The sequence below is a fragment of the Saccostrea echinata genome, unplaced genomic scaffold (assembly GCF_033153115.1).
Source record: "Saccostrea echinata isolate AGI-Se365-2 ecotype Australia unplaced genomic scaffold, CSIRO_AGI_Sech_v1 ptg000016l, whole genome shotgun sequence".
NCBI lineage: Eukaryota > Metazoa > Mollusca > Bivalvia > Ostreida > Ostreidae > Saccostrea > Saccostrea echinata.
Genome location: NW_026889765.1, coordinates 24968354 through 24992829, shown reverse-complemented (window position 1 = coordinate 24992829; position 24476 = coordinate 24968354).

Here is a 24476-nt window from a genome sequence, read left to right as displayed (position 1 = left end):
TCGAACAATTATCTTATTTAAATGTCAAACTACTTTGATTTACAGGGATAAAGACTTGCTTTTTTAAAGGAATATTCCATTTGACGTTTTACTTAAATAATGAATTGCATACAACAGCTTTTTTCAACTGGAGCACAGAAAAAGTACTTTAAAGTACAAAATATATCATGGAAATCAATTTTGTTTTCCTTTAACTCCTGTGCAAAAATTTATGAATATTATCAAACCTATTTTGAAACATTTAAAGCAAAAATGTTTAGAAAAGAGTAAAAACTAGAAATCTACATAGTTGAGAGAGAGATAGAGAGAGAGAGAGAGAGAGAGAGAATGCTAGTGGTAGATCTACGTCTTTCTAGAAATAAGGAATTTAAAGTTCATCCTCAAATGTAATGACTAACATTAAATACATTCAGGTAATTTCGAACAGCCTTACTACCCTTATTTTGAGCATAAACACTGAAAATTTGTTTATACTGATAATATGTAAAATGAATAATAATGCAAATTATATGAAAATGCATTATGATAGATTTTTAGAAGATGACAAATTTTGATTACTTCAATGGTCCTTATTGTAAATTGAAAAGCAGGTTCTGCATCAGAGATGTTGTAAAATTAAATATAAATGTGTGCAATGATTTTCTATAACACTTCCGTTCAATGTCTGCTAAGCTGAGTATGAATCAGTTTCCGGTCGTTTTCGTCGTTTTACTTCTAGGTTCTTTCTCTTTAATTAAAGGTAAGATATTTGTAATTAACAAACGTTTGTCATTTTTCTCACCTCTAAAGCTTATATTTTTGAAGAAAACATGGCTATTTTAATGAAATTAAGGATTTTTGGAATTGATAACTATCCTTGCAAACGACATAAACCTCTAAAGATTTCAATGGAACCTTTATCAATAAATGAATCATTTAAATTAACCATAATTCATTGACATCAAATGCAACGGATTTTTCTAGCTTTGCATCATCTTTTGGGCTCAGAATTAACTTTAACTAAAAATTGTGGATTCCGATGATTTTCTAATGCATATATTTAAGCGTTCAACATGTCATAACACTGACATCTAAGCTGACAAATTGAATGAAATAAACCAATGTCAATATGAGTTTTTCTGCACCACTGCAATACATGTATATATTTGAATAAGTACAAAGGAAGTAAATTACGGAAAGATTAATAATAATGAACATTGTTTGAGTTAAATACGGATAAAGTCGAATACGTTTATTTTTTGTTGAAATCTTAAATTTTATTCCATGTAATTGAAAATTTAAAGGATTTTAATCACGTCTCAAAACTCTTTGATATATCAAATATATCCTGATAAAATCATTCATTTGAATTTCTTTGGTAAAAAATTAATATATTTGATGTTTCAGTTTCCAAGTTAACTTTGAATTTTCAAGATTGTACGTTTTATTATCATAAGTGTCACCGATCGATGTCATAAAATCAATGCTATATAATTTGATAGATATTTTAATTATCAACAATTCTATGCAATGATATTCTTACGATCATCCATTCCAGAATTGATGTTTCAGTTCCACACGACCCGCTATCCTATTGGTGGAGATTTGTACTGAAAGAAGCCTGAATTACAACCTTTTTATCACTTTATTTACGAATGTTTTCAAACTAATTCAAAAATTGTAAGCGATAAATATATGTAACAAGAATATAACTGAGTTAATTTTTGAAGAAATTTTGAAACGGGATAAAACCCTCAAATTACACACGAATAATCCATTAAAATGGGTTTTGTTTACCTCTATAAGGCGATGACTCTGCCTGTTGGACCATGAATGGTAGATGTCAATACACATCGGAAACTTGTTTTCAATGTAAAGCAGGATATATATTGTGCTGGGCCAGCTAACAGACGATGTTGTGTTCTTGGTAAACAGATACAATTATATTCTTTATTGGAGACGATAAGGAACGGAGCAATTAATCTTATCTTAAAATCGTTATTAAAAATATTTCTAAACAGTTTTGGACTCCGTGATGAAGATTTCTCCGTATCAAAGAATGAAAGTGTACAAAATTAGAATAAACATTTAAATATGGGTCATTGTTAATAGAAATAAGATGAAGATAATAGAAAAAAAAGTGTTTTCAGGAGGGGATCTCCGATGCTGAAACAGGGGTGGTACCTGCCAAAATGACTGGAACTCCTGCTGTGGCAGATATCTGAGAGGGTTGTGTGGAGGAGGTCTATCACGCCAATGTTGTGTATACTAGTAATCGCAGATAACTTTCTCCCCATTTTTTGAAAATAAAATAAGAATAAATTGAGTTTTCTTTTTTTCAGCTTTCAAGTAAAAAACTGTCTAATAAATCATGAAATCATGTTCCTCATGAAAGATAACGATAAAGGGGAAAAATCGATTCAATACTTGATATGCGCATAATGTACATTTTAATAAAATAGGATTCGGACGTATTTAAGGCAGACGAAACAAACCTTTTTTTAAAAATCATGAAAGCAGGAAATAAATCTACATGTATGTTTGTATAAGTTAAAAAAAAAAATAAATAACAGCAATAAGTTTAGTTTGATTTTTATTTGATGTTTCTCATCTTTTTAAATGTTCCTCTACAATATGATTAGATTTATTAGGATGATAGAAAAAATGAAGAATTTGAATATCATAGAGAGTCTTAAAATTCATGAAGTTTTAAATGGTTCAAACATATATACAAATCCATGCATCCATTTGTTTGTAAATATTATACATCTTTTAGAAAAAAAATTGTCTTTGTCTTTAGAAGGAAAAAAAAAAGAAAAAGAAAAAAAGACGCACTTTTCTGTGAACGATTCAGCTTGTAGTATCTGTGCGACTGTCCCGTGGTACGACTTACTGATGAGGCTACGTCAAATGGCGGGACAGTCGCACGGACCTCTTTCACCGCCAAGATGTCAAGCACACCAGACGTGGTACAGAGACGGTGAGTCAGCACGGGCCAGAACCCACTACAGAGTGTATTTGTATATTTGTAAATAGTGATAATAAATATTGTTATAAGTACTATACACTCGGTAGTTACTTTACTGGCGCCCAACTCGCGGGGCCCGGTGCTAGATTCCCGTACTGCTGTCAGGAAAAATTTTTTTTTTGGCATTGTTTTTAGCCGCCATTTTTGGTGCTTAGAGCAGGTGTGATAGTTGCAAATTGTTTTTTGATTCTGATGCAATAATTTTTTGAATCAACTGGAATTAATTTGTGTATATATTTATTGCAGGTGATTTAGTGATTTTGTAGACTGTGATTTTATTTGAAAACTATTTTGTACTATTTATTATGAATATGTCCCTGGAGGAAGCCGTGTCGGCTTTAGGTCTGGGTAGTGACCCGGCTATCACGCGGTCAGACAATATCACCCCTCACACTCCGGGTAGGGTGGGGGGATACCCCGGGGAGGGGGGTTATTCACCATACGCTTATAGCGGGAGTGAGCATTTTGCCTCCCGTCACACACCTTTTGCTCAGTCAATGTCAGGCCACATGGGAGGGGGGTTGCCCCTGGGGGGTCCCTCTACACCTATGCCCGGCCTGCACTCGGGCATCCCCTGTGGGGAGGGTAGTGTATTTCATGGAGAGTCAGGAAAAGAGGTAAGGTTTGCCCAGCCTCAATTTGGCTCACCAGGGATGATGTCAAGTGACTCCCTGGTGTCCTCTCTAGGTAGCCTGTGTAGGTGTAGCTCACCTGGTAGCACTGTGGGTTGTACCCACCCTAAACAAGAATATAGTGAGGCCCCTTCAAATTCAGGGTTAGAGCATCCATATTCTTTAGGGCATGTGCATTCAGTTAGTAGCCACCCTGTCCTTGTGGGAGACACAGCTAACCTGGGGGGCCCTGCTACTATGGGTTATAGACCAAGCCGCTTGGGTGAGGTTGTACCACACCCACTTGACCCCGCCCTTCCGTCCCATACACCGTGTGTTAGTCAGCAATCTGAGAGGCCTGTGAGGCCCGCACAGCTCACCTCCGAGTATGATCGTCACCATGTGAGGCCCGTAGATCCTGTAGGGCTCACCTGGGACCCTGCACCCATACAGAGCCAACCTAGACTAGCAGATTTTGGTGCGCCCTCTCTCCCTGGGGATGATTTGCAACCCCGGAGCTCAATGCCACGCACTATATCTGCCCCAGCCCCTGTAAATGTTGGAGTGTCACCAGCAATGGTTCATTCACAAGTAAATGCTTTAGACACTGGTGTGACTGCTGCAAGACCCCACCCTATACCTTGTATGCTAGTTCCTCAAGCAAACCTTACCATGCGCCCCAATCAGTGTACATCAATCCTGGGGGTAGGCATGCCCAACCCCCAGTACCCGACCACGCCCATTCTGTGTTGTATCGAGACGAGAGTACTCCAGCCACACTCCATGGTATGGCTATGCCCAGTGCACTGCAGCACCATAGTGTTCCTGTGTCAATGACTTGTAGTCCTGCCCATCCCAATACCCCAGCCTGCCATTTTGGAAGGGAGGGGGAGAGGATAGCACATGTTCAACCTAACATGTATGGGGCAGCCCATCCGGGATACTATGCTAGTCAGTCAGTCCCGGCTAACCAGGCTTGCAACTTTAGTACACCAATACATTATGGCTCACCTGGTTACCAGGGCACCACACCATACCCAGGTAGGGCAGCCACTGGGGGTAAGCCCCGGTATAAGGACCTTAGGTATGATGGTAAGACCAACTGGAAGGCATTTTTGCACAAGTTCGTTAGGTTATCTCGCAGCCAGCTATGGACAGAGGAGGAGCAGCACGACCAGTTTTGTTTTTCCCTTGAAGGGGCAGCCAGTGAATACTACACCTTGCTGTTAGAAACCAATAGCCAGCTCCGCCTAGGTGAGATCTTGCAGAGATTTGAGAAGCGTTTTGGCTCCTCTGCCCCCGATCTCACTCATCAACTCAACTTCCAGGCTGCCAATCAGAATCCAGGAGAGTCACTTCGTCAGTGGGCAGACAGGGTGCTGACCTTGGCGACGCGAGCCTTCCCTTGTGTGCCGGACGTGCACACACACGCCATACCTAGGCTGTGTTATGGAGCCGAGGACCGAGACGCTGGCCTTTATGCACTCGATGGGCATCCCAGGACCGTGGATGAAGCCGTGGAGCGAATGCAGTACAACCAGCACTCCCGGCTACATAGGCCTAAGACCAAGAAAGAGCTGCGGAAGGTGATCTCCGATGAGGATGCCGAACAGGACGATCCCGGGATGGTAAATGTTGCTGCTGGGGAGGAGCTGGAAGCCCTCCGGAGCAGAATGGAAAAGTTGGAACAAGCTGTTAAGCAGACAGGATCTGCCCCCCTCCCTAAACCCCAGTGGACTGGTACCCTGCCACCCAGATTGGCAGAGCGAGACCCGAAGCCCGCTGTTTGTTTTAAGTGTGGAGAGGTGGGGCATTTTCGTAGAGATTGCCCCACCCAAGCTGCTGGGAAGTTAGTAGCTACTGATGGGCCGCGGGGCGGAGCCCGGATGAAGGGACCACTTGGTGAGAGGTATCGTAGGCCAGAGTCCCAGGAGAGGGGACCTAGAAGTGGAAGGCCTGGATCCCAGGGAGGGCCCTCCCAGGCAGTTCGATTTATGAACCCAGAGCAGTCCCCAGAGAGGACAGACTCGGAGAGTAAGGAGCAGGGGGCTAGTCAACCCCCCTCCTGTATGCGGCGTAGGCGCAAGCGGCGCAGGCTAAGGGTCCGCTTTGAGACGCCCCAATCGCCGGAGCTATTCTCAGCTGAGGAGGAAGAGGCATCCTTGGACGAGGAAGTGGGGAAGCTTGTGGCCCCCCACTCCACTCCGGAGCCACTTGGACCAGCTCGGGATAGGACTAGGAAGTTCCAGGGCTTTGGGAGAACCAAGCCTGGTGGCTCTGGTCAGAGGTCACCAGAGGATGAGGGGAATGAGTCCACTATACCTATTGGACAGCTGCGCCCATCTACAGGGTTTTCTGTTAGTTTACTTGTGCAAGGCACACGGGTGAGTGCTGTGGTTGACACGGGGGCTGAGGTCAGTGTTTTGTCGACTCAGGTTTATGACCAGCTAGAGCCCAAGCCCCCGATACGAAGACATGTTACTATGACTCAGGCGGGTAAGGACACCAAGTTGAAAGGTTTCATAGTGGGACCCGTGGCAGTGAGCATAGGTACACAGACTCACGAGGTTGACCTTTATGTCGCCCCCTTGCAGGACCCCATGTTGCTGGGCATGGAGTTTCTTCATGCCCGGAAGGCTCAATTAAATTTAGAGCATGGGACTTTGACCTTGGGAGGGGAGACAATTAAAATGAACTTCGGCAGAGCTGAGGAGATTCCGGAGGCCAGGGTGACTTTGGCCCGGAAGGTACGAGTTCCAGCTGGCTCTGTTGTTTTATGCCCCTGTCGCCTGGATCAGAAGCTGGATGATTTTGTGGTGGTCCCTGGAATTGATATGCAGTCTGATGTGCTTCTTATGCCCCATACATACCATGTGGGAGGGGACAGTGCAGTAATCTGTGTAGTGAACGCTTCAGATCGGGATGTGACCTTGATGGGGGGTAGCCTTGTTGGTACTGCAGTGGAAGCTGATCCACACCAGCCTGTGCCCTACCTGGTGCGGACAGTAGGCAGCCTGGATGACGGGGATCGGGGGGCAGGAGCCACATCCCCTGAGGTGCCTGAATTTCTGCAGGATTTGTTAGAGCGCTCCTCGGTGGAACTCAGTTTAGAAGAGAGGGCCTTGCTGGCCAGTCTGCTCTCAGAATTTCAAGATGTATTTGCCCGGAGTGAGTTTGACTTCGGGAACTTCACCGCATTAGAACACGAAATAGATACCGGAGACGCACCCCCTGTAAAGGAGCGGATGAGACGTACTCCCATGTTCTTTGCTGGTGAGGAGGAATCCCACCTAAAGAAAATGCTGGAGGCTGGTGTGATACAGCCCTCTATGTCTGAATGGGCCTCAGCTCCAGTTCTGATTAGGAAGAAAGACGGTCAGGTTAGATGGTGCCTGGACTACCGCCGTTTGAACAAGGTGACTCGGAAGGATGTATTCCCCCTGCCTTTGATAGATGAGTGCTTGGACACCCTTACAGGGAATGTGTGGTTTTCGAAGCTCGACGCCAACTCTGCCTTCCATCAGATAAAGATCCGTCCCCAGGATAGGAAGAAGACAGCATTTTTTGACGAAGTATGGTCTGTTTGAGTTTGTGCGCATGGGGTTTGGTCTATGTGATGCCCCGGCTACCTTTTTTAGGGCGATGAACCTTGTACTCAGAGGTCTCACTTGGAGTATTGTTTTGGCCTTCTTAGATGATGCCCTGGTTTTAGGTCGGGACTTCCTGGATCACCTGGAGAACTTGCGATCTGTGTTCATGCGTTTCCGGGAGTACGACTTAAAGTTTAAGCCGAAGAAATGTGAACTTTTCCAAACCAAGGTTGAATTCCTGGGGCGGCGGGTAAGCAAGGAAGGCATTGAGATGGGAGATGATTACATTGCTGCAGTCAAGGACTGGGCTGTCCCCAGCAACGCAAAGGAGGTAGAGAGGTTCCTTGGGTTTGCTGACTATCACCGGGGATTCATTGCGGGTTATGCTGAGTGGGCACTGCCCCTCTACAAGATCACAGGCAAGAAACCCTTCGTCTGGGGCCCGGAGCAGCAAGCAGCTTTTGATGGTTTAAAGAGGGCCCTTACATCTCCGCCTGTCCTGGCCCTCCCTATTCCCGATGGAGAGTTTATACTTGACACCGACGCCTCCAATGAAGCCATAGGGGCCGAACTCTCCCAGTTACAGGATGGCCAGGAGAGACCCATATCTTATGGAAGCCTCAGTCTATCCCCGGAGCAGCGCAAGTACTGCACAACCCGGAAGGAGCTGCTAGTAGTTATCCGCTTTACCCGCTTGTTTCGCCATTACTTGCTGGGGAGGAGATTTATTGTGAAGACAGACCATCATAGTCTTATTTGGCTCCTTAACTTTAGAAACCCCCAGGATCAACTCGCCAGATGGATGGAAGAGCTCAGCCAGTATGACATGGAGATACAGCATCGCCCAGGGCGACGCCATGTCAACGCGGATGCCCTGTCCCGGTTGCCTTCTAGTGCCATCTGTGCTGGAGCTGATGTCACCATACACCCCAGCGACTTACCTTGCGGCGGATGCCCGAAGTGTGTTAAGGCTCACCAGACCTGGAATGTCTTTGCAGAAGAAGTTGACAATGTGGCGCCCTTGGCCAGTCCTGGAAGCTGGATATATACGCCTAGCTCGGAGGTAGAAACTTTGGGGGAGACAGTTTTAGAGTCTGAGGGCAATTCTGAGGAAGCCAGTGACTTGCCCTCTCCTCCTGGACCAGCCCAACCTTCAGCTAGTGAGGTGGCCTATGGTTATGTTTCTGGGGGATTGTTAGGTCGCATTGGTCATTACTCTCCCCCGGAAGTTGACTTTGAAGATGAGGAGTCAGTAGAGGGGCCCTTCCGGACCCAGATTCGCCTCACTAAGCTCCCCCACTTTGTGGCAGTAGTGGGGCCACCCCCTGATGATTCTGGTAGCCCGTTGTCATTTGTGGGTTTGACCCCAGAGGAAATGAGTTTATGCCAGTCAAGGGACTCGGAAATCTGTCAATTTCTTGACTGGTTGGACGATGATGTAGCGCCAGAGGAAGGTGTGATGTTCCTTGCGAGTCCCGCAGTTAAAAACTATTGGCTCCATAGGGCGGCCTTCACCTTAGACCAGGACAAGGTCCTTTGGAAAGAGGTGGGGGAGGGGAGTGTGAAGACTAGACTTTTAGTTGTCCCTGAGGAGTTGAGGAAGGAGGTTCTACGCCTGTGCCATGACGTCCCAGCAGCAGGCCACCAGGGCATTGATAGAACCAAGGCACGCCTGCGTGATAGATTCTTCTGGTATGGCATGATTAGGGAGGCAGAACAGTTCGTGAGCACCTGTGGTCCTTGCAGCAGGAATAAGCATCCTCAGCGCCATGCCCGGGCAGAGATGATTAAGTACCATGCTGGCGCCCCTATGGAGAGAGTCCATCTTGATTTTCTGGGGCCCCTACCCCGGACTAAACAGGGTAATGAATATGTACTTGTCATGGTCGATCAGTTCACTAAGTGGGTGGAGTGTGTCCCTCTGCCCACTCAGACTGCTGAGGCAACAGCTACTGCTGCGGTCGATCAGTTCTTTGCTCGCTTTGGCTGTCCCTTCCAGATCTTCACCGACCAGGGTAGGAACTTTGAAAGTAAGCTCTTCACAGCAGTGTGCGACTTGTTGCTGCTGAATATCCCTGCTGATCTGATGTATGCCCCACCTCAGAGGGACCCGGCTGTTGACCTTGAGGGCTACGTAGTGAATTTGGAGAAGACCATCCAGTCAGCTTATGAGACAGCCCGGAGACGTCTCCGGACCTCAGAGGAGCGAATGAAGAGGGACTATGACTTGAAGGTCTGTGCCAGAACTTACCATGAGGGTGACCTAGTTTATGTCCTTGACACAGCTACTGTCAAGGGGAAATGCAGGAAGTTGAGCCCTTCCTGGAAGGGACCAGGTATTATCTTGAAAAAGTTGAGCTCCCACCTTTACCGAGTGAAGACCAAGCTCTCGGTGATGGTTGTCAACCATGATCGCCTGAAAAAGTGTGTAGATCGGGACATACCGTTATGGCTGTCCCGGTATCAGGAGAAGTTCAGAGCCCAGTCCCAGGAAGGTGGTGAGTTAAGTAGTGTCCCATTGTCCCCAGGGGAGAAAACTCCCTCGAGTGAGGTCCCTGGACCTTCCCAGTTGAGCTCGTCCTCAGACAGCCCTCCCCGTATACCGAGAAAACGGGGGCGCCCACGTAAAGTGCGGTCGCCCTCTACCGAGTCTGCTAAGTCGTCAGATGGGGATCTGACAGACTCTGAGCTCTATTGTTTCTGTCGTAGACCGGACGATGGGGGGCTAATGATTCAATGCGACCAGTGTGACAGTTGGTTTCACGGGGTTTGTGTGGGGGTCACTTCAGAGGAGGCTTCCTCCCTGGATCAGTATATCTGCCCAGATTGTATGGGGGAACCCCTGGTGGCTAACATTGGTGCTTTTCTATTTTCTAGTTCCCCTGTGGACGGCCAATTTGACGACCCTTCAGATGAAGACTCCTCGCCAGTGAGAGGCTGGAGGAGGGAGCGCCCTCCCTCCGACTATATCCAGAGAGGCCAGGAGGAAGAGAACGAGAGGCCCCGTACGTTATCCCCTGAAAGGAGGGTGCCTTCACCCTCTGGGAGCCCTGAGGGGCATAGCATAGATTGTGTGGCGGAGCCCCACGTCGAGGAACATCCCCGACTTCTCTCGCCACCACTTTTATTGGAGAGGATGGATGAGGAGCGGTATCGCTTCCGACCGGCTGGATCTGAGGGGACCCCGGACATGCCTCTTCCCAGACACCAGCCAGCTTCCCCTAGGGGCAAGGCTAGGGGGGCTAGGAGGGATCACAATCCCTCACCCTGCCCTCTCCTGTGTGGGGTGATGACCCGCAAACTCAGAGATCACATGTTGCGGTCCCATCTCCCCGCTGTGTTTAGACGCGGGGTGCCACCCACCCCAGAGGCGTCTGCCATTAGGATGGAGGCCCTCAAGTGGCTTACCCACCAGACACTGGGAGAAGATTCCTTCGTACAGGACTTAGCAGATCAACTCCGGGGGAAAGATGTCTTCCCGGACAGGAATAGCCTGGCCACTCAGGACTTAGTCCTGGCCATGGATGCCCTCTGTCATCACGTCGGGGAATCTCCCCCGGCCGTATATTCATTGACTGGACCGCTGCACCCAGCTTTGTTGTTGCATTGGAGGGCCCAATCATATATCCTGCAGCGCCTATCTGGCCGCCTTCGTTGGGCGTATACCAATGCGTTTAATGGGCGCAGGGTTGGAGGTCGCCGGGTGACTAGTTTTGGGATGGGCTTGCCCCCTGGTGTCCCTGGTGGACCCTCTGATCGATGTGTGTGGCGCATGCCCACCCCCTCTACAGAACTGGTTCCTGTCCAGCTCCTGGATGTTGTAGAGGACGAGACCTCCTCTGTTGAGGAGGTTCCCTTCCATGAAAGTGATGAGATATCCTCTGTTGAGGAAGTTCCCTGCCGAGAGGATGACTCGGCTCCATTCAGGCCCCCACCTGGGACAGTCACCGGTGGGGTTGTAACCATGGATATGCCCCAATTTTGGCCCGGGGCTAGACGGGTAACCCTGGCAGTTGTTCAGGAGTGGTGAGTGGGTCAGCTGGCTTTGACCCGCTCTAGCGTACCCTGCCAGGCCAGACTCTTTATCTGGGAACTATCCCGGACCTAGGGCCTGGAAGTGTTTAATTGGGAGCGATCCCAGACCCCTTTTCCCAGGAGTTATCTTGGGTGTGTTTTGTCTGGGGCTCACCCCGGCACTAGTCGTCCCTGGGCAGTCCGCCCGGATGGGCGTTAACAGCGCCCCTTTGTTGGAGATGGTTCCGGACCCTCCCTCGCACTGTGGACTCCCGCCTTTCAAGGAAAACGGGGGGGGAGTGTAGTGTCTGTGCGACTGTCCCGTGGTACGACTTACTGATGAGGCTACGTCAGATGGCGGGACAGTCGCACGGACCTCTTTCACCGCCAAGATGTCAAGCACACCAGACGTGGTACAGAGACGGTGAGTCAGCCCGGGCCAGAACCCACTACAGAGTATATTGTATATTTGTATATAGTTGCTAATAAATATTGTTATAAGTACTATACCCCCGGTAGTTACTTTAAGCTTTACAGTTACAAATGTGCTATTGCAACATTTGGTAATTAGTCATCATAAAACTTCGTGAACCAAGTAATTCACAAATAATAGTGCATTTAATACATGTACATTGGTCTAATGATAAATTGCAATTAAGAGCATACATGTCAATTTAGTTCAATGTTATTATCCTTGTTATGATTTTGAACACATATCTTAAAAGAAATGACTGAATTCGCTTGAAAAATTATTGATAATATCAATCTTTATTATTCATCCTACAAACATGAATCAGGCAACGAATACGATGCAATGTAAAAACGCACTGAAAACAAAATCTACATATCAAATAGACATACGTTATTTACTTTCAATGTAACAGCGAGAAAAACCTTTTTTATTACCTCAAGTGATTATTTTATAGAGGTAAAACAGTCGGACTTTAGATTGAACATGTTTTTTTAAAGTGTATATTCCTGGGTTTGATATTGAAACTGAGGTCATTTATTTAAGAGAAGTAGAATTCCAGGTCAAGCTAAAACATATAGCGTATGCTCTTTGTTGTCAACTGAAGGTAATATTTAATGGCTACCAGATTTATCAATGCATGTAGCAGTGGTCACTTATTCAAAATTTAGCTTAAAATATTTTTTAACCATTGGGTATCTATCAATTCATGAAGTCAGATCAAGGTTTTTCATTTTTTCTTGTAAAGCAAGAATGCTACATGGATTATTACTTTTATTTGAATGCTCTGAGTATTTATTTCTAAGACGATAACCAGATTTATCCCTTAAAGATTAATACAGTTACTGAGAATGGCGCTAATCACTATATATACTTTAAAATATTGATACAATTACTGAGAATGGCGCTAATCACTATATATACTTTAAAATACATAAATTCTCCCTTTTAGAAGTTATTTTCAGATGTATGGTCCAATCACAATTTCATACATGAACATTGCATGTATACGCTAGGCCTTTTTGATTCCCACCTTTTCAGAGAAGATGAAGTCCCATCTCATTCCTCCCTTAATCATTGTGTTTGGTCTGATGATATAAATCTATTTAATCATCTGAATTGCCTACGGATTTTTCCGTTTTCACAATAATGAAAAGGAACACCCGGCAAATTTAATTTTTTTCTGCCATTTTCATTCTTTCAGTTTTAGAAATCGCCATGGCTTATACACCGATGAAGAATATTTATTTATTGACTTTGCTTTGTGTATTAGACAATCCTGACTTTTGAGTTTTTTCACAATTTTGACAGATAACTATTAACTGAAGGATGCTTTTGTACTTGAGTTTCCCCAGCTCTGATATGGTTTTACAAATTTTTGCGAATGCTTTGCTAACAAAAGATAAAAAGTGGTTTCTAGAGTACGAATATGTCATGCAAATTGCATGTTAACTGTTAATGTAGTTTAAAATTAATGACAGTTCCACCAATATGAGTTGTGAAATTCTTTAGAATTCCATCGGGTACATTGTACAGTGTATGATACGACTGATATAAGAAAACATTCTATTAAGCCAAAAACTTTTATTGATATCCGTAATGATCAAACTATTTGAACATACGATATTCAACTTTAATAACATCAGAAACCTTATAATTCTATTCCTCGGAAGATGCAGCAGGTATTCAATTGAAGGTCATTTTACTAAATATTAAGTTATTTCATATTTTTATCCTGGTAAGGCTGGTTGATATTAATTCTACGTTGAACATCACTTAAAAACTTCAAAACGTAGGAAGGAGGAAGAAAAATTAAATTTCAAAGAGATTAAGTATTTACTTATGTACAGGAATCAAAACATTGTAAATATCTGTGCATCATTTAAGCTCACTGTTTCATCACCATACTGGATCATGATCTTAGCATCATTCACAAAAACAATTGTTCACCTAACAATAAATAATACACGTAATGATAAATAAAAAATTTCTCAAAATTTCAATTTTATCTGCCATTTCTTAATTTCTTTAGTTTAATAGATGCGTTTTAAGTGATTCTTTTAAAAGTGCAAATACTTTTATTATCATTATCAATGACAGAAAATGTCCTGATTTATTCTCTCTCCTTTGATTTGAGATCATGCTGAGCACGTGCCATATATTCTTTCTCCACTTTTTCTATCTTTTCTTTGAATTCGTCTTTTAATTCTTCCCCACATATTCTCATAACTGCCTAAAAACAGAATTAGTATTTAACATTATATATTTCCTTCATCATACAGTGTTAGTGCTGCTTGATAAAGTTTATTAATAAATTGGTGTTTGATAATAAAAGTGCAAGCAACTATTTTCAGGAAATTCTTTTCATACAGAAGTATATACATATTTAATGTGTAATTATGAAGAGACCGTAAACTATAAATGATAAAATTGTTGTATACGTTTAAATGATAATTTCAACTGACATGCTTTATATCCAAGGACTTCATTTCAAATTCTTGTTGACCCATTTTTTTCACAGCTGCATGTGAAACAAAGTTCCTGTGAAGATATAATCGCTGTATGTCATCCCCGGTGGTAGTATGTCCAGGTAGTGGGGGTTTAGGACCGTAACCTTGGGTTGGTTTTCCAAAAGAGAAAACTCCCTTACCATTACCATTCCGTAAAAGTTTGTACATAATGGCCAAATCAAAATGTTTAGATGAGCAGTCTCCGTTTTCATCTGGAAAAAAAAACACACATAATAGATTTGCAAACTAATAACCAATCTTATAAGTTTATGATAAACGTAATGACTTTAACTTTTCTATCGTCAACGTTTCTTATTTATGTACATGTAGTTATAAATAAATACCATTATCACTCGCATATAGGGTTTATATCTAAAAGTCGATTTGATACGGAGTACGTTTGCGCTTACTATTCACTACATACATCATTTTCCTTTAAATACATTCTGTATTCAAGAAATGCATGATTTTTAGAGAAACATGTGAAATTGTTTTCCCTTAAAAACATTTTTCCTTGGCTTCGGTCAGAATAACAATTTCATTTGTTACCCTAAAACATATAATATTTTTATACTGTTAAAGCAGGACAAAATGGGTTTTCAATAGACTTTCTCCTCCATGGATTTCCTCCTTTCTCGCAAATTAAATTCCTTGCATTTACTTATCCTGAACATCCTACTTTTTTGTACTTTTTATTCATATCTGGAAGTATTAAATCTTGCATTCACTTTTAAATTTGTTTTCTTGTTTTTAGGTTTTGTTATTGCTGGAGTCCGATGACATACTATTGTACTGGTAATTACTTTTATCGGACTGCTGTAGGTAAACATTTGGATTGCAAGAACAGCTAAAGAACAGACATCACAGAAACGTTTTAATATGTGCGAAAGCTGAAATATTACAAAAGCCAGTCACTCTGTAAATAAAATATATATAGTACGTACTCTGACTTTAGAAAAGACTATTCTTTATTTGTACAAACACTTATACCTGCAGCTGGATATAAATCTTCGAGCTGAGTCCTGTTCAAATGATAGTCTCCCCTTTTTATCCACTCTTTATTTGCAATCAAGAAGTTTTTAAGATCATTTGGAGGAAGCTTTTGGTCGAATAATATCCTTAATGCATCAGTGCTCACATCACAAAGCTCTCGAAAGCAATGGAAATTAAGAATGTTATTATCTTTATCATCTTCTTTACCAATCCTGTGTACATGGCTCTATATCATAAATAAATTTAGATTGAATAAATTTATACATAGTTACATATCTTAATAAGAGAGAGAGAGAGAGAGAGAGAGAGAGAGCGTACCATCTTTTCCCATGGCTGCAATATTTTTATCAAGTCAATAACGTGGGCTTCGTGGAAAGGACAACTTGGACATTGTACAGTCCGTTCCCGTTTTAGTAACTCTTTAAGATTCTTTTCGGAAATTAAAGAAGCAGCAATTCTTTCCTTCGAAAATAATGTTTCTCTGCATTTAAAAGCAATTGAATATTTCAGGTCTGAATGAAATATAGCTATTTTTCTGAGGTACTTTTCTACACTGTCTTTAATCTTGCAGCCAATGCCTTCAGTTTCTAATGAAACACCAAGAAGAAGAATCTGCAAATGAATAGCGTTGTCTTCGGAACCAATCAAAATATCCAATCCTCCTCTTGTTAGAATAGTTGCATCTTGGTACAAGCAGAAATCATTAGCATCTTTGCGAGTTTTCCACTTCCCATCAACAACTAAAGAGCTAATGAGTCTATAATAAACATCATCAGGAAGGATTTCAAATTGAAAACAAACCGTAGATGTTGACAAAATATTTTTCAATTTTTCTGGGAAGAATTGTTTTGAATTCAAACTGGGTATATACAATTCTTTCCCTGATTTGCTTAAAGAAAAGCAAAACCGATTCTTTCCAAATAAAATATTAATGGTCTTAAATGACTATCAATATTTTCATCGTCCAATATGTTCTTAACAAGCTCTTCATTTAGAATTCCAATATCCTCGAATTTGTTCCATGCCTCCCCATGACTCATTGACTCACGCTCTGCCAATAAAATTCTAGAAAAGACCCCTATGAACCACTGAACGTCAGTAATAATAAAATCTCTCGTTTTTTCCTCCTTAAAAAATAAAATTTGCTTTGTGTCATGGAAATGGTGCAACATTTTGGAGAAAGCATTTTTTGACATTTGGATTTCTGTTGGCATGTTCGACATTTCATTGTATAACTTTTTTACAGTAACAATTTTTTCCTGATTTCGCATTTTTTGGAGTAAGTGTTCATATACTACGTAAGCTGATGGAATAGGCTTTTTCCAAATTGTGGAAAGGTCAACAATGCGTTGTTTTAATTTTTCTATACCGATTGTTGAATTAGGTCCAATGGTCACCATATTTTCTCTACTCAGCTGAGTTTTATCTTTTGTCAGGTGATTTTGAAGACTTTTCGGCCATTTTGAAATCTCCCTCAGTAGCTTTTTCTTGAATTTAACAATCTAAACAGAAACCAAAGAAATTATAATATCATATGTAAAATTTGATAAAGGAGTTTTCACTTAAGTAAAGGAGCGTGGTCAACGTTGTTACCGAAGCCCGTTCACATATACAAGCGAGTTAATAAAACATGCTAGGCATGTACTAGAAAAATGCATATACATTTTCAATATTTTTGGTTTCACTAATTTTATAAAGTTGAGAATTTGCATTCAATATTATTGACATATATAGAATAGACATAGATTTTAATCTATATAAAACATTTTTTTTTCAGTTAAAGACATAATACATAATAGATGTTGGCTCAACAAAGCGAAATGTAGTTCGGGACGTTTGTGTAATTGCTTAGGAATTGTGCGTCGTTTCTCTAGAATTTGAACCATTTGACTAGTGCTGAAGCAGATATTGGACATTATACTTGAGTAGCCGTTAGTAACCGTGGCACCCATCTCATCTCATACATATCATACCCATCTCATACATACTAGAGTGATCAAAGGATCGCAACTTTAATTCTTTGTAAAGATAATTTCTCAACCCCGATCAGGATCTCAACTTTTCGAATAGTTAATGTTCTTCGTATGATGACTTTTCAGTATGGCACCACTTTTTTTCTGCAAAGCGCCTCTTTTATAGGATGATCAATGCAGCTATACTAATTTGCAAGTTATTAACCTGTGTCCGAAAACCGTTTGTTTCGTTCTATCGTTTCCATCTCATTTTTATGGACAGGAAACGTACCCCACTCAATACTGTACTGAATGTTTAAATGCCATTTCTGTATGCAAATATCATTACAACCTCATTACCGGTATATTATGCCAAAATAAGAAAAATATCATTTCCTTACCATGTCCAAAATTATGTAATTATGCCCCCGGATCGAAAGATCCTGGGGGTATATTGTTTTTGTTCTGTCTGTCTGTTTGTCTGTTCATCTGTTTATCTGTTTGTCTGTCTGTCTGTTGTGAACTTTAACCTTGCCCATAACTTTTGATTGGTTGGAGCTATGACTTTCATATTTCACATGTGTAGTCCTTGTAACAAGACCTTTCTTTGGGTACCATCATATTTGACCTTTTGACCTTGATGTTTTACTTACATTTGACCCACTTTTGCAAAAATTTATGAGACTTTAACCTTGGCCATAACTTCTGAACAGTTGGTGCTTGGGGTTTCAACCTTCAGATGTGTATTCTTTGTGACAAGGCCTTCCTTTGGATAAAAACAACTTTGACCTTTCGACCTTGACCTTGGAGTTTGACCTACTTTTGAAAAACTTTAACCTTGGCCTTAACTTTTGAAAAGTTGGTGCTTGGGGTTTCAATCTTCACATGTGTATTCCTTATGACAAGACCTTCCTTTGGATACCAGCCACTTTGACCTTTTGACCTTGACCTAAGAGTTTGACCTACTTTTGAAAAACTTTAACCTTGGCCATAACTTTTGAATGATTGATGCTAGGGCTTTCATACTTCACATATGTAATCCTTGTGATATCACCTTCCTTTGGATACCAACCACTTTGACCCTTTGACCTTGACATAGGAGTTTGTCCTACTTTTGAAAACTTCACATACTTCACATATGTAATCCTTGTGACAAGACCTTCCTTTTGATACCAAGCACTTTAACCCTTTGACCTTGGCATAGGAGTTTGACCTACTTTCGAAAAACTTTAACCTTGGCCATAACTTTTGAATGGTTGGTACTAGGGCTTTCATACTTTACATATGTAATCCTTGTGACAAGACCTTCCTTTGGATAACAACAACTTTGACCTTGACCTTGATGTTTTACTTACTTTTGAAAAACTTTCACCTTCGCCATAACTTTTGAACAGTTGCAGCCAGGGCTTTCAAATTTAACATATTTCATCTTTTGGCCTGGATTTTGACTTGCATTTGAGAAACTTTAACCTTCGCCATAAGCTGCCATACGGGGGCATCAGTGTTTCACAAACACATCTTGTTTTAATAATGTTGTTTATGAAATATATAGAAATATCGCGTTTTCTGGTACAACCCTCGTATATTCTTAGATGACTGTGTTTGGAACAAAATTATATCTTTAATAAACTCACATAAAAGGTGGTAAATTACTGCCCTGCATTGAATTTCATTAAAATAATTTCAAGACATAGCTTACAAAACAAATATTTATTACAAAAACAGTTTAAAGAAAGAATTTCAAGTTTTTTTTATTATATTTATTTGACTTGAAATGTATAATTATAAGAAAACATTTTTTCTATTTTTTTCTATTGATAATGTAAAACAATCCAAAAGAGAGATAGTTAAAAATGTGCGGCCACAGAAGAGGGAGTCTTACGCAGCTATGTTAAGGCTGTCCGAAGGCTTAATATGCATTAGATATATACTATTTTATTTTGAACTATGTTTTGATTTCGGTTTGTACATGTAATCTATGTATACATACACAGTTAAGTTTTAAAGAGAGTTGAATAAGGTATTATAAAAAAGCATTTTTGTGATGTCACATGACTGTGTTGATCACGTGACGGTCACTTATAAATTTCCTTAAATGTTGCACAAAAATCGAATCGGCACAAGTGAAAAACAAAATTATTGTGAACGACTTGTTACATAAATCAATTAAACATATTCTCGGGTATATATAAAGTGCTGGGGGCAAGTCTGAATTTTAATTCTTAAGAAAATACTTCATGAGAAATTCAACTTACTCACATACAAGGGGTCATTTTCCACTCTTCATCGCAATTTATATAAAATGGGATAAATTACATACAATCCCCCAGCAAAATTCAGTTAGAGGACATATTTCTCTAGTAGATTCACACAGAATATCTTCAATTAATCCTTATTATTCACTTGTGCCAGTCGTATATATATATGATTTATTAATTCTATATCTGTCTGCGGACGTGTAAGGGGGAGCGTTTCACATTCTTTTTTTTTTTTGTAATTGTTTGAGTACGCACATGTTAGACAAGACAAAAGGAATAACGATATTATACTGCAAATATTCACCATCACAACATCCTTAAAACAACAATGCAGATATTTGAATTAAACATCGACGTAAAAAATTCTACATGTGATGTGAAAGGAATGTAAAAATTATGACACTTTCCCCGAAAAGTCCGCTCAAGTATGCAGTAACTTGACGTCATATGCCATTATGACGTCATACCTAGGTAGTTCAGAGAAGTAACTACGGCTGGTACACTGTGACATTCTTCGGACAGCCTTATCCTAGCAGCGTAACCATAGTTACAATTACTATTACTTCTTAATTTCGTTACAGAATCAAGCAGTGTCAGTAGTGTTTCAGACTCATTTTTTGTTTAATAAATCCTCTACTCATATCAATTTAAATATCCTCCATAAACAGAAGTTTTGTTCGAGAAGACTTTGTCTTAAAATAAGAGTAAGGATATAAAATAATGCAAAAGTAAACTAATATTTAAATGTAAATGAAAAACGGTCTTTGCTTTCTGAATTTTCTGAAGTTTTGAATTGTAAAACAATGTACCAAAAACGTTTCACTTACGTCATGTTCAGATGACACAGCCTCTACGTGCGTTAATGCAAGGATAATTGGAATTTCATTGCCACCATGGATATGAACAGACTCTACTTTCTTTTTGATGATATCTAAAATAATGAAAATATTATTAAAAATATGAAATTAAATCTGTATGTCATGTTATGTTTAGAAGCCATTTGCTAAAAATTATGTTCTAATCATTTAATTCTAATTATATTGAGAAAAATCAACGTTTCTGCTTGGTTGAAAGATATCTTTGAAACCTGGCTCAATAAAATGTTCAAAAATTAGCCGAAACTACATTTTTTAGCATAATGGTCCAGCAGAATATGTCCCTTTAAATGGAATGCTTTTGAAGTTATCTTCCGGAATTTCTGAACTTATCCGATGTTCCAAGGTTAAACACAATTAATATTTCTTATGGAATCATACCATTTTAAAATTACACATTTCTAAAATGTTTGTTTTTAAGATAAATGGTAAGTGTATGAACAAAGAACTGTTAAGAAAATATTATTTAGGGTGAGTTAACCATGCATCGGACACATACCTTGCTTCGGACAACTTTAAGCAATAAACTTTCATTGAACCTGAGTCTCCCGTGTTTTTACTTGTTTCTATCTTAAAGGTTAAGATTTAAACTTTTTAATAATGCCGATTTTTATTTTCATGTTGTGATAAAAATACCAAGAATGGCCTTGAAATTACTTCATATTTTGCATCATCAAAGGGGAGTAACCAGAATTTTACGATTTTGCAATTTTTAGAGTTGTCGTTCTTTTAAATAGACTTCAACGGAACGAGTCTGACCTAGGTAAAATTTGTCAATGATTGATACATGTAATTTTAAAGAAATTTTTCAAAAATTTCACTTCAATGTTTGTAAAAATATTTTTTAGATTTGTTTCTTACTAGTATGTTTAGTTCACCGTACATCGGACACAAATATACCATGCATCAGACACTTTCCGATGCAAAGGTAATCACTTCCATTTTCATATAAAACCCAAATGACAGCTATTTTTACGGGAAAAGAAAATAAAAACTCTAAATTTTCAGTGAAAATACAAGTTATCGATATATGACGACGAAAGTGGACTCAATTTTTTAAACTAGATGATGATAACCCACGAGACAAAGGTGCGAGTTGCCATATTATTAGTATTGTAAAGCCTTTCTAAGGCGATGTGATGCAACTAAAATCTCTTTAATTTGTGGATCGAAATAGTCATGCAAATTTAACTAGAAGGTTAATTTTAAATAAAAGAGAAAAATGTTTCGATATCACTAATTTTAAAGCACCGAGGTCAAGATATGATATTTTTTCTGGTTTAAATACCGTATGTCCGGTGCATGGTGAATACTGTTCGATCCATGGTGAATTCTGAATTATTTCGAAAAAATTGGTTTTTAGTGATATTTTCTTAATTAATAGCTCACGATTGTGTCTAGAATTTATATTTTAACCACATACTACATTTTAAGTTCCATTTTGATAATATTAGGCCGGTAGCGATATCGCTAGAACTTGTTGAAGTGCAAGGGTGTCAGATGCATGGTGAATTCACCCTATATTACCAATGCCGGGAAGTACCGTTAATGGTATGGTAAGGAGGCATAAGAAAAATGACAGAAAATGAAGACTAAATCCTTTTTATACATGTAGTATCAAACAATGAACAAGATACGTTAACACATTTAACAGTCAGATGTAATGATTGGACAAATAAGTTGTTGATACAAGGGTATCAATAGTCTCTTTCGAAGTCAAAAAATCGCCAATTCTATGACATTAGCATTAGTCATTCCAATTGTTAGTCCATTCGCACGGAATTGGCTTTTTCCGTTTACCCAATCATGAAAAGGAGCACACTTTAGGGGGGGGGGGGAGGGGAGGGGATGAATGCTTACACCTCAATGGCACAAAATCATATTGACGTTTTTAGAGGCGCATGTTTGCTCTGCTCCCAATTTGTATTGTTCCAGTGGACGTTTGAGCTTGATTACTGTTCGTTATCTTCATATTTTGTGGACAGGTTTTGACATGTGTTTATAAATATTGAAAGAGATTTTAGTTGGAGTGTGTCGTTGACATTTGGCAACTTAATAAAAGTTGTTAATGTTATTTAAGGGGATGAAGGACACATGGTCACATGACTCTGTTTAACTACGTCACAGTCTCCGTTTATATAAGTGCAAAACGTGTAAAGCATCAGTTCTTGTATGATTTTTTGACATTTTTTTTCTTTAATTACCATCTAATATTTAAAAAAATGAAAAGTTTAACATTCTTGCAAACATTAACAAATTATGAAAAAGATTGATCCACTCCTCTGTTTCCCTAAACTGCGTGTCCAATTCGTCGGTGACGTCATACACGATCTGTTAGTACAGCAAGACCATACGCGGTGAATACAGGGGCGGTATTATTATGTAAAAACAGGTCATAATCAGTATATGATGAAATATTTTGAGAAACGGGGAACACAAAAATTATTTTTGCATGGCCGATGACGGAAATCTTATGTAGGTATATCTTATTTAGCTTACGTGTGACGTCATAGATGGTTTTTCCCGTACTCGAGAAATGTAAACATGACAAGTTTTTGTTCTGCTTATGTCGGCTTTAACGATGCCCTGTGCAGTATTGAGGTCAGCTTCACCATTCGAAATTTTCACAGTTAATCAATGATTAGAAGGACTTGCATTTCAACGTAAATCTAAAAATATTGAATGATAGAATTTTTTGTAAATTACGTTTTTTGTTGTTTAAGTTGTCTTAAAAAGTTCGTAATTTTCCCTATCACGATGCAGTGTGATAGAAGTAACTTGCTTTTTCGAATTTGAACCCTATTCAAACTCTAAAATATTTAAAAAGATACATGTTCACTTACATATTTTTTATATATGCTTTAAAAATCCCATTATGGTCAGAGTAAAGAGCCTGGAAACGTGGAGAATTAAAACGCCACTTAGATACTGTAGGGCATACGCGGGTATGTTAAGGCTACACCCAGAGATATCCTACTTGCCTTTACAATATGACGTCATAGTAAGCTGTATGACGTGATCTTTACAAATAATGATCTCTTAATATCTATATTTAAAGTTTAATTTCAGGTCCAAGAAATGAATGGAATAATTCAAAAACATAATATAAAATAAATCTTGTCGTTTTGGGGTGGTATAAATAGCTAAGTATTTATCACGGGGGTTAAATACCAAACCCATGACGTCATAACTATTGATCAAATATTTGCCGAGTGAAAATGAAACTTGACGAGAATTCATGTAAACAAATATATGAAATGGGAGTTTTAAAGCATATACCGTGGATATTATGTGTGGTTCATAAGGAATTAAAGATTATGAATCAAGTACGCTTATATATTCTTATCATGTTTTCTTGTAATGAACACAGGCAGTGCTTTGAAATCCCAATCAGCCTTTCCTCTGTCGCTCTATAACAAAAAAGATGCAAAAGTTCAACACTACGCCGCATACTGTGAAACATAATTTTTGTATGTATCGAAAGCTTATATTCTATAGTACTTGGAAAGTGCTGCTAGAATCGTGTGGTTAACATAAATTGATGACAATTCCTTGACCGTATGTATAAAATGTAAAAATTTTGGTAAGGTTTCATGCAAAACTTTGGAAAATTTTTTTCTGTGTTTGGAGAGTAGGATTCTAGCAGCACTTTTCATGGTCCAGTGATGTTTTTACATAGTCATTTTCACAAAAAGAAATGAATTATCCCCGTAGTAGTGTTGAACTTTTCACTTTTTCATTAAGGCAATTTTTCTATTTATAGACGTCACGTGATGACGTCGTAGTGGGGTGCTTCTTTTAGCCTAAGACTCAATGACGTCTATACAATGAATAATAATAGTAAATGTTTTATCTATGACTTTTCCGATTTATCAATGTTAAATTTTACAAAAAAAGTCTAAATTCGCCGAAATATGATCTGTGTACTGCCTTAACGTACCCGCGTAGTATTTGTCGATCAATATCTCTAAAATAAGGTAAGAAACCTAATGATATAACTGCTTTAAGATATGTGGGACCTACTTAATTAGAAATATGCAAAATATAAACAAAATTGAAGGACAAGTATTTTTTCAGCTAAAGGTCCTTCTTCCCCTTAAGGCAGTTTCCCTATTAGGTTAAATACATATAACCTTTAAAAATAACCATCTTACCGGAAAAAAAATCGAACTACAATAGATGTACAGAGGTATATAG